Source organism: Macrobrachium nipponense, chromosome 40 (genome assembly GCF_015104395.2).
Source record: "Macrobrachium nipponense isolate FS-2020 chromosome 40, ASM1510439v2, whole genome shotgun sequence".
Lineage (NCBI taxonomy): Eukaryota > Metazoa > Arthropoda > Malacostraca > Decapoda > Palaemonidae > Macrobrachium > Macrobrachium nipponense.
The window spans coordinates 47,064,983-47,078,382 of record NC_061101.1 but is presented as its reverse complement, the minus strand read 5'-3'; the positions used below and the strand labels follow the sequence as shown (position 1 = coordinate 47,078,382).

At 37.1% G+C, this 13,400-nt stretch overlaps 1 long non-coding RNA gene across 1 annotated transcript in view; it reads left to right on the top strand.

The window, feature by feature from the left end:
* The first annotated feature begins 7,055 nt into the window (after positions 1–7,055).
* LOC135212352 (uncharacterized) overlaps positions 7,056–13,400 on the top strand; it is a 19,936-nt gene continuing 13,591 nt past the window's right edge. The window contains exons 1-2 of the long non-coding RNA XR_010313881.1: positions 7,056–7,174; positions 12,443–12,617. This is a non-coding gene — a long non-coding RNA (uncharacterized LOC135212352). The remainder of the gene's footprint in view (positions 7,175–12,442; positions 12,618–13,400) is intronic.

The following is a 13,400-nucleotide window of genomic DNA, read 5'->3' as shown; positions in this document are numbered from 1 at the left end:
GTATATATAAATGGGAAATGGAAGCTGTAAAAGGGGACGGGTGTAATCAAATTAAAAGACGACGAAAAATCCTACTTTACTTTCTGAAACGTTCCCCACATTTATTGGAAGCAACGTTTTCAATAAACGTTAATTAAGCGGATGTGTGATGCAGCCAATATTCCTCTGCAATGCTTTGATGTTTTCGTTGGAGCCTCAGAAGGGTTTCAGAAAGTAATGCTTGAGGCTGAAAAATGCACTTTCATATTCATATATATATATATATATCTATCTATCTATCTATCTATATATATATATATATATATATATATATATATATAGAGATTATATATATATATATAGATATAATATAGATATATATGTCTATTATTATATATATAGATATATATATATATCTATATATATATAGATATATATCCATATATAAGATATATCTATATCTATATATCTATATATATATATATATATATATATATATATATATATAGATATATAGATATATATGTCTATAATATAGATATATATATTATAGATATATATCTATATCTATATATTATATTATATATAGATATATATATATATATATATTATATATATATATATAGATATATACTATATATAGATATATTTCATATAATACTATATATAATCTATTATAGATATATATATAGATATATCTATAGATATATATACTAATATATATATATATATATATAATAATATCATATATATAGATATAGATATCTATATATATATATTAGATATATCTATATATATAATATAGATATATCTATATATATATAGATATCTATATATCTATATATATATCTATCTATATAGCATATATATCTATATATATCTATATATATATATATATATCTATATATATATATATAGATAGATAGATAGATAGATAGATATAGGATATATATGAACATGAAAGTGCATTTTCAGCCTCAAGCATTACTTTCTGAAACCCTTCTGAGGCTCCAACGAAAACATCAAAGCATTGCAGAGGAATATTGGCTGCATCACACATCCGCTTAATTAACGTTTATTGAAAACGTTGCTTCCAATAAATGTGGGGAACGTTTCAGAAAGTAAAGTAGATTTGATTACACCCGTCCCCTTTTACAGCTTCCATTTCCCATTTATATATACATGTCACATCAATCAGGCAATGAGTGTAACCCAATATTTGATGAGCTTTATATAAAACGACTTCGTTCTTTTATCAAAACAACGAATATTGTTTTTGTGTAACAAAAAAAAGTATTGACATATATATATATATATATATATATATATATATATATATGTGTGTGTGTGTGTGTGTGTGTTGTGTGTGTGTGTGTGTGTGTGTGTAGTGTATGTGTGCATTAGAGTATTTGTACATAAATATGTAAGTATTTGATAAGGTTGATGTTTAGCAATCAAAACTTTATTTACGTGGAGAAAGCGAGTGAGACTAGTCATCTTCATTTTCTGCTCTATTTGAAGTCCTAATAAGCTAGATGAAAGTCGAAATATAATTGAAAAATAAGTGATTTATTAACACATTCAATTCAACGATTTTGTTCCAGTGAACTACGTTTGGGAATAGACTGAACAACAAATTCCAATATGCTTTTTATTTAAATGCTGGAGATGTTGTGATTAACAATTTAATCTGTACGCTCCTGAGAGACGAATAAATGAGCAGGAGAGGACTGTAGTGGGGGCAGACTTTAATGGACATGTCGGAAATGAAAAGGATGTAATTGAACGTGTGCATGGAGGACATGGGATTGGGGAGAGAAACCCAGAAGGAGAGAGTATAGTAGACTTTGCCGTGTCCTTTGATAATGGCAATAGTGAACACATTCTTCAAAAGAAGAGCGGGAGCACTTGATAACATACAGGAGTGGCGGTAGATGCACACAAATAGATTACCTCCTTTACAATAGATCAAGGCTGGTGGAAGTTAGGAATTGTAAAGTTATCCCAGGTGACCACGTGGCCCCCCAACATAGGCTCCTTTGTATGGATTTAAAGATTGAAAAGAGAAAAGAAAACGAAAACGCTAGGCTGTACAGAGCAATCAAGTTGTTATCAATTTGTTAGGGAGGGTATACTGATACAAATACGACGCGCTCAGGAAAAGAGTGCTGGGACGAGTTGATCCTGGGCAATTGAAGATGTGGGCATACTGGTGGATGCATAATGCATCAGTGATTGAATAACATGGCAAAGTATATCCTAGGTGGAAACCCTCTGGCATAGTACTGGGAGGTGGAAGACGATGGTGGGGGCAGTGGTGAACGGTAAAAGGGCGGCAAAGACAGAAGATTTGAAGAGTCACAGCTGCAGGAGGTGGACAGAGAAAGATTAAGAGACAGGAAACAAAGAAGTAAAAGGGTGGTACTCAAGCTACGGCCACGAGCATATGAAGAGGTTTATAATGAACTGGAAACCAAGGAAGGGTTGAGTAAGATGCTCAAACTGTCAAAAGTAAGAAATAAAAGAACAAAGGACATCACCCATATTAAGCAAATGAAAAGATAGGAATGGTACTGTCGTAAAAAACGGAAGAAGACATCCTGAAAAGATGGAAAGAGTATTTCGAACAACTGCTAAATGAAGAAAATGAAAGACTTGTAAGAGAGGATGGACAAGTAAACATGGGAATGGTAATGGGGATATCTAGGGATGAAGTGATACGAGCCTAAAAAGAATGAGAAATGGGAAGGCAACAGGACCTGACTTAATCCCAGTCGAAGTTTGGAAAGCCTTAGGAGAGGAAGGGGTAGACATCTTGTATGATCTGATGGTAAAAATATCGAACAGGAAAAGATACCAGAAGAATGGCGGGAAAGCATATTGATACCTATATTTAAAGGTAAAGGGTGATGTCCAGGAATGCAGTAATTATAGAGGTATATAAACTAATGTCTCACACGTTGAAGATTTTGGAAAGAATCATAGATTAACGCACGGCTGAAGAGAGGAAGTTAGAATAGGGAAGGAACAGTTAGGATTTATGAAGGGAAGCGGCACAACGGATGGAATATTTGCATAAGGCAGCTAATGGAGAAATTCAGAGAAAAACAACGAGACCTGCATCTGGTATTCATAGACCTTGAAAAGGCCTATGACAGAGTGCAAGGCAAGAAATATGGAGATGTTTGAGGGAGAAGATGGTGCCGGAAAAGTATGTCAGAATTATTCAGGAGAGTACAGGAATGTGTATACTAGAGTGAGGAGTAGTGTTGGTGAGACGGATGGATTTGAGATAGGAGTTGGATTACACAGGGTCAGCACTTAGCCCATTCATCTTCAACATCGTGATGGATGAAGTGACCAGGGATGTTAGAGAAGCAGTGCCATGGTGCATATTATACGCGGATGACATTGTGTTGTGTTCAGAGGGGAAGGAGGAGTTTTGGAGGGGAGGTGGAGAGGTGAGAGCAGCACTTGAGGAGAGAGGAATGAGAATAAGCAGATCAAAAACCGAATATATGTGTTCTAGTTATTACTGAGGACGGTGGAAGTAGCATAAAGATTGGGCGGGTGGGAAGAAATAAGAAGTACAGAAGTTCAAGTACTTAGGGTCCGTATTGGAGGATAGTGGAAGCATGGACCAAGAGGTGAGACACCGAATTCAGGCAGGATGGAATAACTGGAGGTCTGCATCAGGGGTACTCTGTGACAAGAAGGTCCCTCTGAAATTGAAAGGAAAGTTCCATAGGACGGTGGTCAGACCAGCAATGTTATATGGAACAGAAACGGCAAGTATGAGGAAAACAGAGGAGAAGAAGATGGATGTAGCAGAAATGAGAATGTTGAGATGGATGTCGGGAGTAACAAGGGAAGATAGGATTAGAAATGAGTATATAAGAGGATCAACAAAGGTAGCAGAAATATCGAAGAAAATACAGGAAGGAAGGCTTCGATGGTATGGACACCTGTTACGAAGGGAGGAACGTCATGTTGGAAGACATACGATGGAAATGGAAGTGCGGGGTAGAAGGAAGAAGGGAAGACCAAGAAAGAGATGGCGTGATTGTGTAAGGGAAGATATGGAATTGAAAGGTATAAATGAGAACGAGGCACAAGACAGAAATCGATGGAGACGACTCATTCGTAATGGCGACCCCATATAAAAATGGGTTTAAGCTAGGAAGAAGAAGAAGAAGAAGATATTTTGATTTAAATGTCATTAACCATTTTAATGGCGCCATAGATTAACCTTCTGCCTAATTACGAACTAATCTTCCAGTTAGAAAGAACTCGATTTTCTCTTTTACTTTCATGTTTTTTTTTCAGAATTAATTTCATTGACCACACTTAAATTCTCTCCTTATCAATTCAATAATTGCCTGAGTAAATATGCTATAATTCCGCTTATTTTAGAAAATGTGAGATGTTGCAAGAATGGGTCATTTTGCTTTTGATATTCATCATTGCAAACAAACTGTGCTCCGCAGTGTTACAGCTTCGATCTATAATTTTCGAACTCGAAATTATTTGATTTTCTATATAAACTCACTATGTTCCCACGTCATATATTAACGTACTTTGCTAGTTTTGGAATGGATGGGGCTCAATTCGGGATCAATTAATGTTTGTTTAGGAGTCATCACAATTTAACACTGGAATCATGATAACTTGATTTGGAATCACTAACATTTCACCTTGAAGCTGATAAATAATAAGTTGTTTATTTATATAGTGTATTTTGTTATTTCTAATTATTGGAAAAATGATATACAGATAACACCGTACAAACATGACATCTCTTGAGTCAGCTAGAAAACGCCTTTAAAACAATATTGCTTTTTATCTGCCAAACTCAAATGCTTCACTAGTATTGGTTTTCGTTCTGTTTTATAAGCTGAAACATTCCTGGCTTCTAAGAAACAAATATTGAAAGACGGAAAGATAGACCGTGCAAAATCTAGCAACTTTCCCAAATCCAGTCAAAGTCTCTCCAGTTTCGTCGCGTTGATAAACAGGGCTGACACTTTCGACAGTATTTTTCTAACTCTGCAGTGGCATAAAACATTGTTGAAACAGGAGAAACAGTTACCTTATGATATTTTAAACTTCAAACATTGAAAGATAATGACAGATACGTCACACACTCCAACCACGATGACTCTGAAAACGTTTCTTTACTGCAACTGTATTAAATTGACACCTTCGACTGAAATGCAACTATAGAAAGCATTTCATAGACTTTTTCCTTCTTCTATAGTAAAAGGAAACATCCCTTGATGAAGAGAACACAAATATTCTTATACTGGGCTTTAAACACCGATAAATAAAGAAAATACCTCTCTCTCTCTCTCTCTCTCTCTCTCTCTCTCTCTCTCTCTCTCTCTCTCTCTCTCTCTCTCTCTCTCTCTCTCTCTCGATTCCTTCGAATTGCACCGGATTCCAGGTACAGCTAATGCTGTGCTTGGTTACTCTTGTTACTTGCCAGCCATGGAATGCTATAAAATGGCTGACAGTAATATAAAAAATAAATAAATAAATGAAAAGCCAGAGAATACAAACCTTGATTTTCCCTTCAAGAAGTTACTGTACGCCATACGTAATTATAGCCCGTTATCGATTATCTACATTTACTTAACATATAATAACAAGAGTTCATAAAAGAGTTATACAATTGTCACACATGTTAATACAATATATAAATGGAAGCCATACATACATGTTACAAGAGAGGTGAAAATCCCTTCTCTCGAGACACGTGAAACACAAACGGCTGACGGTGTACAAGCTAAGATGGTCCAAAGTCACACTCGATAAAAGCATCCCTCTGAAAGAGAGGTGGGGAATTAACTAAACGAATAGCATGTATTAAAGCCTTAAATATATATGATCAAACTATCCTAACTGGTATTATTATGTTAGGATTTGTCACATCTAGCCTTATACCTCTCAGTCTGTGAGACTTTGACCAGAATGAAATATGTAAAGAGGACACCCAACTTCTTACGTCTAGAGGCCATTGGGAGTCAGGGATGCCAACTTCGAACAATATCAAACCAAAGGAACTGTTGTAAATATGTCACATCAGGTGCTAATCATCAAAACCAAAATCCTATATAGAGAAGATAATCTCTCCTTCTTGAAAACAATAAACTCCCTGCTGTAGCTTGAGAACACGTCTATGTCTGGCAAGGCGGAGTCCCAGAGTTCCATGTTTTTGCCCTCTGTCAGTAGAGGAGGTTTGGTACAAATCAAGTATTTCTTGATATTTTGGTTTGTGTTTTTTAAATTAACTATCTACCAGTAATATATGATTAAATGTCGTTTATACATCACTTTTGGCTATTGTTTGGCGTATGTCTTTTATGTAGTACGTGTGTGGGTGGATGAATGGCTACTACTAATAAATGTCCAATAGCAGTAGACAAAACGGATCTACTATGCCCTCCCCATTGCCAACGAAGGTGATACTTTAAGGAATTGGAAGTCCTGTAGAATTCCCCTGTAGTTTCCAAGAACTGACTTTTCCCACAAGAAAATATTAGATGGTTTTTAATATCAACAGCACTAAAATCGGAAGTGTGTGTGTGTGTGTGTGTGTGTGTGTGTGTGTGTGTGTGTGTGTGTGTGTGTTATGCGTTGGTATAACTGTGTAAATACACATGATGAGGACACATAAAGACATATAGGAGCACAATTCAATTTATATCATTTATGTACATTCTGTATATTTGTCAAACAGCTGGGAGTGTTTTCTTATATACATTTTGTATTTTTCCCCGTTATGTATTCTGTTTTCCCATTCTACAATTATCCATGTCATAACTGACCTTTTATTGTTCATTTATGTGCTTATATTTGTTCATAAACAATTCATATGTGTGCTAGATATCGGAGGAGAGTTCCCCTTATAGAAATACTATCCGCTGAAACGGGTTCTCCTGCCACCAGCCAATGGAAGGTCATTTACAAAGACGCTTTGCCAAAAACTGAAACTTTGAGCCAGTGAGAGAGGGCCATAGAATCGTTGTGTATGGTGGAGGCATCTTATTGGTCAAAGCAATTCCTTCTCTGACAAAGGAAGGGAAGGAATGCTCAGGATAAGTCTAAGAAGCAAGGTGGAAGGTGATCTTCGTCAACAAGAGCTTACGACATGATGTAGAAAAGGATTCTGGTCAGAAGAACAGGGAGTTTGAAGGTAGGTTTGGTGGCAACTGTGGGTCGTCATATTCTTGAATTTTGTTAGAGTGACAGTTGGGAATCTGGAAATTGTCCAGGAAATGGCCGATGTGCTCCTCGCGCAATTCATCAGGTTGCAAACTTTCGAAAAATACTCTTAGATTGTGAAGTCCCTCAAGGTTCAATACCCTGGTATACTATTCAAAATGATTATGTATTTTTTTTACCCAATATCTGAGGTGGTTAGTGATGGTAAGGTCTATGCCATAAGTCTCTCTCTCTCTCTCTCTCTCTCTCTCTCTCTCTCTCTCTCTCTCTCTCTCTCTCTCTCTCTCTCTCTTGGGATATACACAAATATTGTCAACATTTTGTGTGTATCACGGAGTATATTTGCGAGTTTACTTAGATATTTTGTGTGTATGTACAGTGCACATAATTATATCTCTCTCTCTCTCTCTCTCTCTCTCTCTCTCTCTCTCTCTCTCTCTCTCTCCCCTCGGATCGGCTTACAAGTCTTTGAGACATCCTCATCCTTGTAACTCTCTCTCTCTCTTAATTGAAACCCTTGAGAAATTCAAAGGAAGCTTATATTATTCGGCTTGTCAAAAGTTTCTACACATCTCTATGGTCTAAGGAGGAGGAGGAGGATTCGGAAAGACTGCCCCCTGTTATGTTGATGGTTTGTATTGACTTAGTGGTAAGCGAGTACTATATATGACTTATGACTTAAAGCAATTAGAAGGGGTACAATATTTAATTGACTCCATATGAGCAGGTTCTTCAGCGTCTGAGTAATTCCCTATCACTGTGATATTTTTTCTGATCTTCTTTTAATCCTTATGCCAAATTTTATCGCACTGCTTTCTGTTGCTCAGTAGAATTGTTTCGTAACTTAGAAATATAAATGGGATATCAAAACCAACTACGCTTTGACTTTTGCTAGTTTTGTTATAAAGTTATGGAGGGGTTATGGGAGTTCCATTTGACAACGTCCTAGAGATAGAGATAGAGAGAGAGAGAGAGAGAGAGAGAGAGGGTAATTGGTGGTTGGATGGTTAACATTGAATTGGCTGTTGGTGAGTTCTGGGTTGTCTGCTGGTGTAAGTTGTTAGAGTTCTCTGTTTCAGTCAGTCTTTGGTCAGTCTTTAGGCAGAGCCTGTAAAGATCAGTAGTGTTGGCAACAGTGTGTGAATAGTGTTGGAGGCATTGATAGTCAACTAAGTTGTGTGTTTTTTGTTTTATGTTTAGTTGTTGTTAAGCTGATGTTGTTTGCTTTAGAGTTGTTGTGCCTGTGCTGTTGGATTTGTTGTGCTTGTGAGTTCCTGTTGGGTTATATGTAAGTTGTTGTTGTTGTTGTTGTTGGAGGCTGTTGTGGTTTCTTGGTGTGGTTGTGAGTTGTTGAGGGTTGTTGTCGGTGAGCTGTTGTGATTCCTTGGTGTCATTGGTGGGTGTGTGGTGCCCTTTTGTGTTGGTGATTGTTTGTGCAGTGGTCTCTTGTTGTGGTTGTATTCCTTGTTTGTTGTTGCGTTGTGGTTGTGTTCCTTGTTTGTTGTGTTGCTTAGTTGTGGGTCGTGGTCCTGGGTTGTTGGGTTTGTGGGGCTGTGGTTCTTGGATGTTCTTGTTGTGTCTCAGCGACTTGACCGGCGGACAGCACAGCATAGCCCAGAGTATAAGTACATGTGTTTATCTTTTTTTGTTCTGTATGCAGGTATAGGTCAATTGTCCTGCGTGTATTCTGTAGTGTGAAGAGGAAAGTGTGACTGAAGGTGAGTTTGGCAGCTGGATTGGTTAAGTTTATGTGGGGGGGGGATTTGCCCGCTTGCTTTTAAGCTTGTGATCCTGAAACCACAAAGCCCACTCAAACAACCCTCAAACAATTCTTGTAAACATTTTAATAATTTGGTTACATTTTTATCTATAAATCCCTAAATTTAAAAGTATGCTATGTGCAGTTTAAAATAGTCATTATCTAAGAGTAAAAATGACATTCAAGTGATGGAAATCTGATAGCAAGGCTTGAGATGAGACGGCCCTTAAGTGTCATTATTTGTCTCTGAAGATCCACGAACATAGTGTTTTTTTGCAGCTGCCCAATTTGGCCAACATCGGTAATCAACGGCCAAGCACTCGCTGAACCAGTATGACCACCATCTCGTAACTTCATTTATTTATCAGTCTGTGAGGTGACAAGACTAACTAACTACCTGCTGAATAATCATCACGCATTTGCACCCTTCTGCTTAAACAGGGGAACAACTGTGATCACTGGACCATTGGCTGCTTACCAAAAGTACATCATGACGCTTGTGTATAGCATCTATTTTTGCCCCAGTTTCTCGGTGGGTAGGATCCATATAGATGCTACATAGTAGCCAGTAGGTGTGGGAACTTTTATACGCAAGCACACATTAAACACAAGCTTTTGGGCATTAGTGCATCTGTGTCTTTTATCAGAAATAAAGGGAAAGCTTTCCAATGAGTCTTTCATCAGCCGTTTGCGAGTTTGACAGCTCGGAACCTCTGCCACGCCCACCTGTCGTTTTCAGTAGCACGGGATTTCGAAGAAGATAATCCCGGGATTTCTTCGCTTTTATAGATCAGATTAACATTTATTGAGTGGAGTCTCTCTCTCTCTCTCTCTCTCTCTCTCTCTCTCTGTTAAAACACCGGGAACAATTCAAATTAAATTTTCGGTTTGTCAAAATTTGAAAGATTTTGGGGGGAATATAAATGGTCTTGTGTGTATTCAAGTCTCATTTTACTGGTCGTTACATAAACAAAAATCTGACGTTAATTAACGTATAAAGATGAATCTGACGGTAATTAACGTAAGTCTAGTTTCCGACAAAGTTCACCGCCATAGTTACGTCTAGTGACTTAACATGTGATTATTATTCGTCTGTCTTGCTCGAGACGAGCTGGACTTGTCAGTGTTAATGGCTGCCGCCAAACCTGGAAAGTTTTGAAAAAAAAAATCATTTTGGTATCATTTACATAGTAATGTGACTTTAGGCAACAAGGCTACATATTTGGTTTCTGTGCTGTATTTCATTTCGTATAGGCAGAGATGGTGCCAAGTGTTCAAATAGTGAGATTAAAAAGGTTTAAAGTCACGTAAACAACTGCTGGGTATCTAAGGCATTCTGGTGTGATAGTTCCTAAGGTCATTCTTAGATTAGGTTAAGTAAATGTGGTTATTGGACATTAACTTACAATACACGACATCAACTTGCAATACACGACAATAACTTGCAATACAAGATATCAACTTGCAATACAAGATCAACTTGCAATACACGTAGTCCTGCAGGGTCGGGTACTGCCTTAGAAAGAAGGAGAATAAAAGTACTTCAGTTAATGTGAAGTCAAAGCAAGCTTGATCTACGCGCTGAGTTCATTACTTTGCAAAGTTGCAGTTTTGTGATTTAACTTTCAAAGCTGCAGCCTGGTCTGACTTGGTCATTTTCAATATTTTGTAAGTTTGATCTGATTAATAGCAATTCCTTAAAGGGAGTATTCCTTGACTTATATAAACATAATCATTTTAAACGAAAGTACAATTGAGGCTGACCAGGTAATGAGAGTTATTTGTTGAAGTCAGTCATCAAACCGTTGCATTTTTTGAGCTTTGGCAATCGGTGGTTTAAGTGAATAAATATCACTCCTCCATCTTGGATCTTTGCAGTTATCTAAAGACCCTCCTGTGGCAACTGTGAAGTTATTTGTTTCGGAAGAATTTTCTCATGTTTGTCGCCATTGAAGCTTTTATGTATAGTTTCAGGTGGTGAATTTGTGGTATATTTTGTTATTGTTATTGGAGTACAGCATTTACCAAGAACAATGTTGTGGAAATGTGCTGTGGATAGTTAAAAAGGAGTGGCGTTTGCCCATATTTGGATTTTTATTTATCTTCATTATCTGCAAGTCAGGTAAGGTGCCCTTATAAGGAAATGATTGTACGTTTTTATTACTTGTATCAGTCAAAAATGGTTTAATTATTCTTACTGCATTTCGTAACAGAGTCAGCTGGGATTTTAACATATTATGCTGACAGCTTATGATAAGGTCTTTTAAAAATTGTCATTCAATAGACTTCTTGCGTTAGTTTTATGGACGTAGGCAGTGTCGATTTTAGGGGGCGGCCATGGGGGGGGGGGGGACAGCTACCATCCCAGATTTTGGCCATGCCCCTGGTTTGCCGCCCCCCCCCCCCCCCCCCCCCCCCCCCCACACAATTTTTTTATGAAATATTATATATAAAATTAATCATTATTGAATATAACAATAGCCACTAACTAGTCACACAACATGATTTGGTTATATTGCTAACACTCATATTGAGTGAATCAGTAAACATACAGGAAATCCAAAACTTAAATCACAGAGACAACCAGTTCGCGCGTAAAAAGCAACGATATTTGAATTAGTATCCCATGAGACTATGAAAATCAAACGTTTTCTTTAACACCATCACAAACAGTGTCACACATATTTCTGCAATTATGAATGTTACTATCTTATGCTGTATATCAAACTAACAAAACTCTCCATTTTGGTGTATTTTGTATATATAATTCATACATCACTTGAAATAAAGATAAACGTATGTCTATTAAGAAATAAGAAATTAAGGTATTTTGATTTCGACTTCAACACCGCAAAGTGACTACAGTAACTGTATTCGCTGGAGCATGTCATGAAAGTGTAGGTGAGAACTCCAAGCTAAATGTCAATATTACAAAGGCCTGTTTCCAGCATAACTGCTGCACCCATGTCCCATTGCATACTGTAATCGATATTAGTAATTGTCCCTAACATACAGGTTGACAGTCCCTAGCAATGTTAGTAGATTAGAGTTTGTTGTTTATAGCTCTGTGGCTTGTTCAAGTCTCAAGTGCATCAGCAAATACAAGGAAGTCTCGGAGCCTTTCTGAGTTCCTTGCTTGTTTGTAAACATATACATGTTTTGATATTATTTTGGCAAAGAGTAAACATTTTGGTTAGGTTGTCTAAGAGATTTTTTCAAATATAAGGGGAATGTCCAGTTGGTTCCTCACAATATAAAAATTGCATATAAACAAACAAACAATAATACGACATTTCTTAATAAATATGTATTATTACCGTTTACGGACTATTCAAATCCTCGACATTTACTAATATTTTGGGGAAAATCAATCTTTTCTTTTGTCTTATAGTTGTTCTTTTGCTTTTATCAATTTCATGATGAAACCTATTTGAGTTTGCATTCAGTCAAGTTGAACTATAAGGTAAAATTTTGTTACAGATGTCTACTGATAGGTACAAAGCATTATGGATAAGATCATTACTATTCAGAAACGTAGTGCAACAGATTAGAGTGAATCTGAGGAGACTTCGACAAAGAAGTGAAAGATGCTGAAACTACTGCAAAGGTCACTGTTGCATCCTCGTTCTTCAGTACTTAGGTTCCAAGAAGACAGGTTGGTAATTCACGTACTTTATTCTGGTATATCAATTATAAGTCTGCAGACCCATTGCTCTGCTGGCGTCACAGTGCACTGCCATCTCAGGTACAGAAAAAGAAGGAAGACATTGCACCAGCTGATATCTCTATCTCTGCTAGTTCTAAACCTGTTCAACCACGTTTAAAGGAGTATCCTAAGCATAGTGAAGGAAATGCCACTGCTCGGTCATTTGTTGGTGCTTGGTTTGATGAATATGATTGGGCTGAGTACTCTCAAAAACGTGATGCAATGTTCTCTTTTGTTTGTAGGCACTTTGCGTCACCTTCTTATGGCAATGCAGACGATGCATTTGTAATGAGTGACTTTAGATGATGGAAAAGGGCACAAGGAAAAGATGGGGCCATTGCAAAGCACCTGAGCTCGTATATCCACAAATCCTCCTACACTGCGTGGATTGACTACCAACACAATAAAACTGATAAAACATCCAATAAACAGAGTATAAGTGAGGGCTATCAGAAGAAATTCCGTGAAAATCGTCATTACATAAAAACTCTTGGTGAGATTATACTCCTGACAGTAACACAAAATACAGCACAAAGAGGCCACAACAGAGAAGGTGACGATGAACAAAATCCAGGAAATATCCGTAAACTTCTTAGACTCATTGCCAAACATGATCCTGTTATAGCTGAACGTGTTAAAAGTGGCCCAAAAAATGAGAAGTACAACAGTTCTGCAATACAAAATGATATGATTTATACATTTGCACCAATTGTGAGGGAAGAAATACTGAAA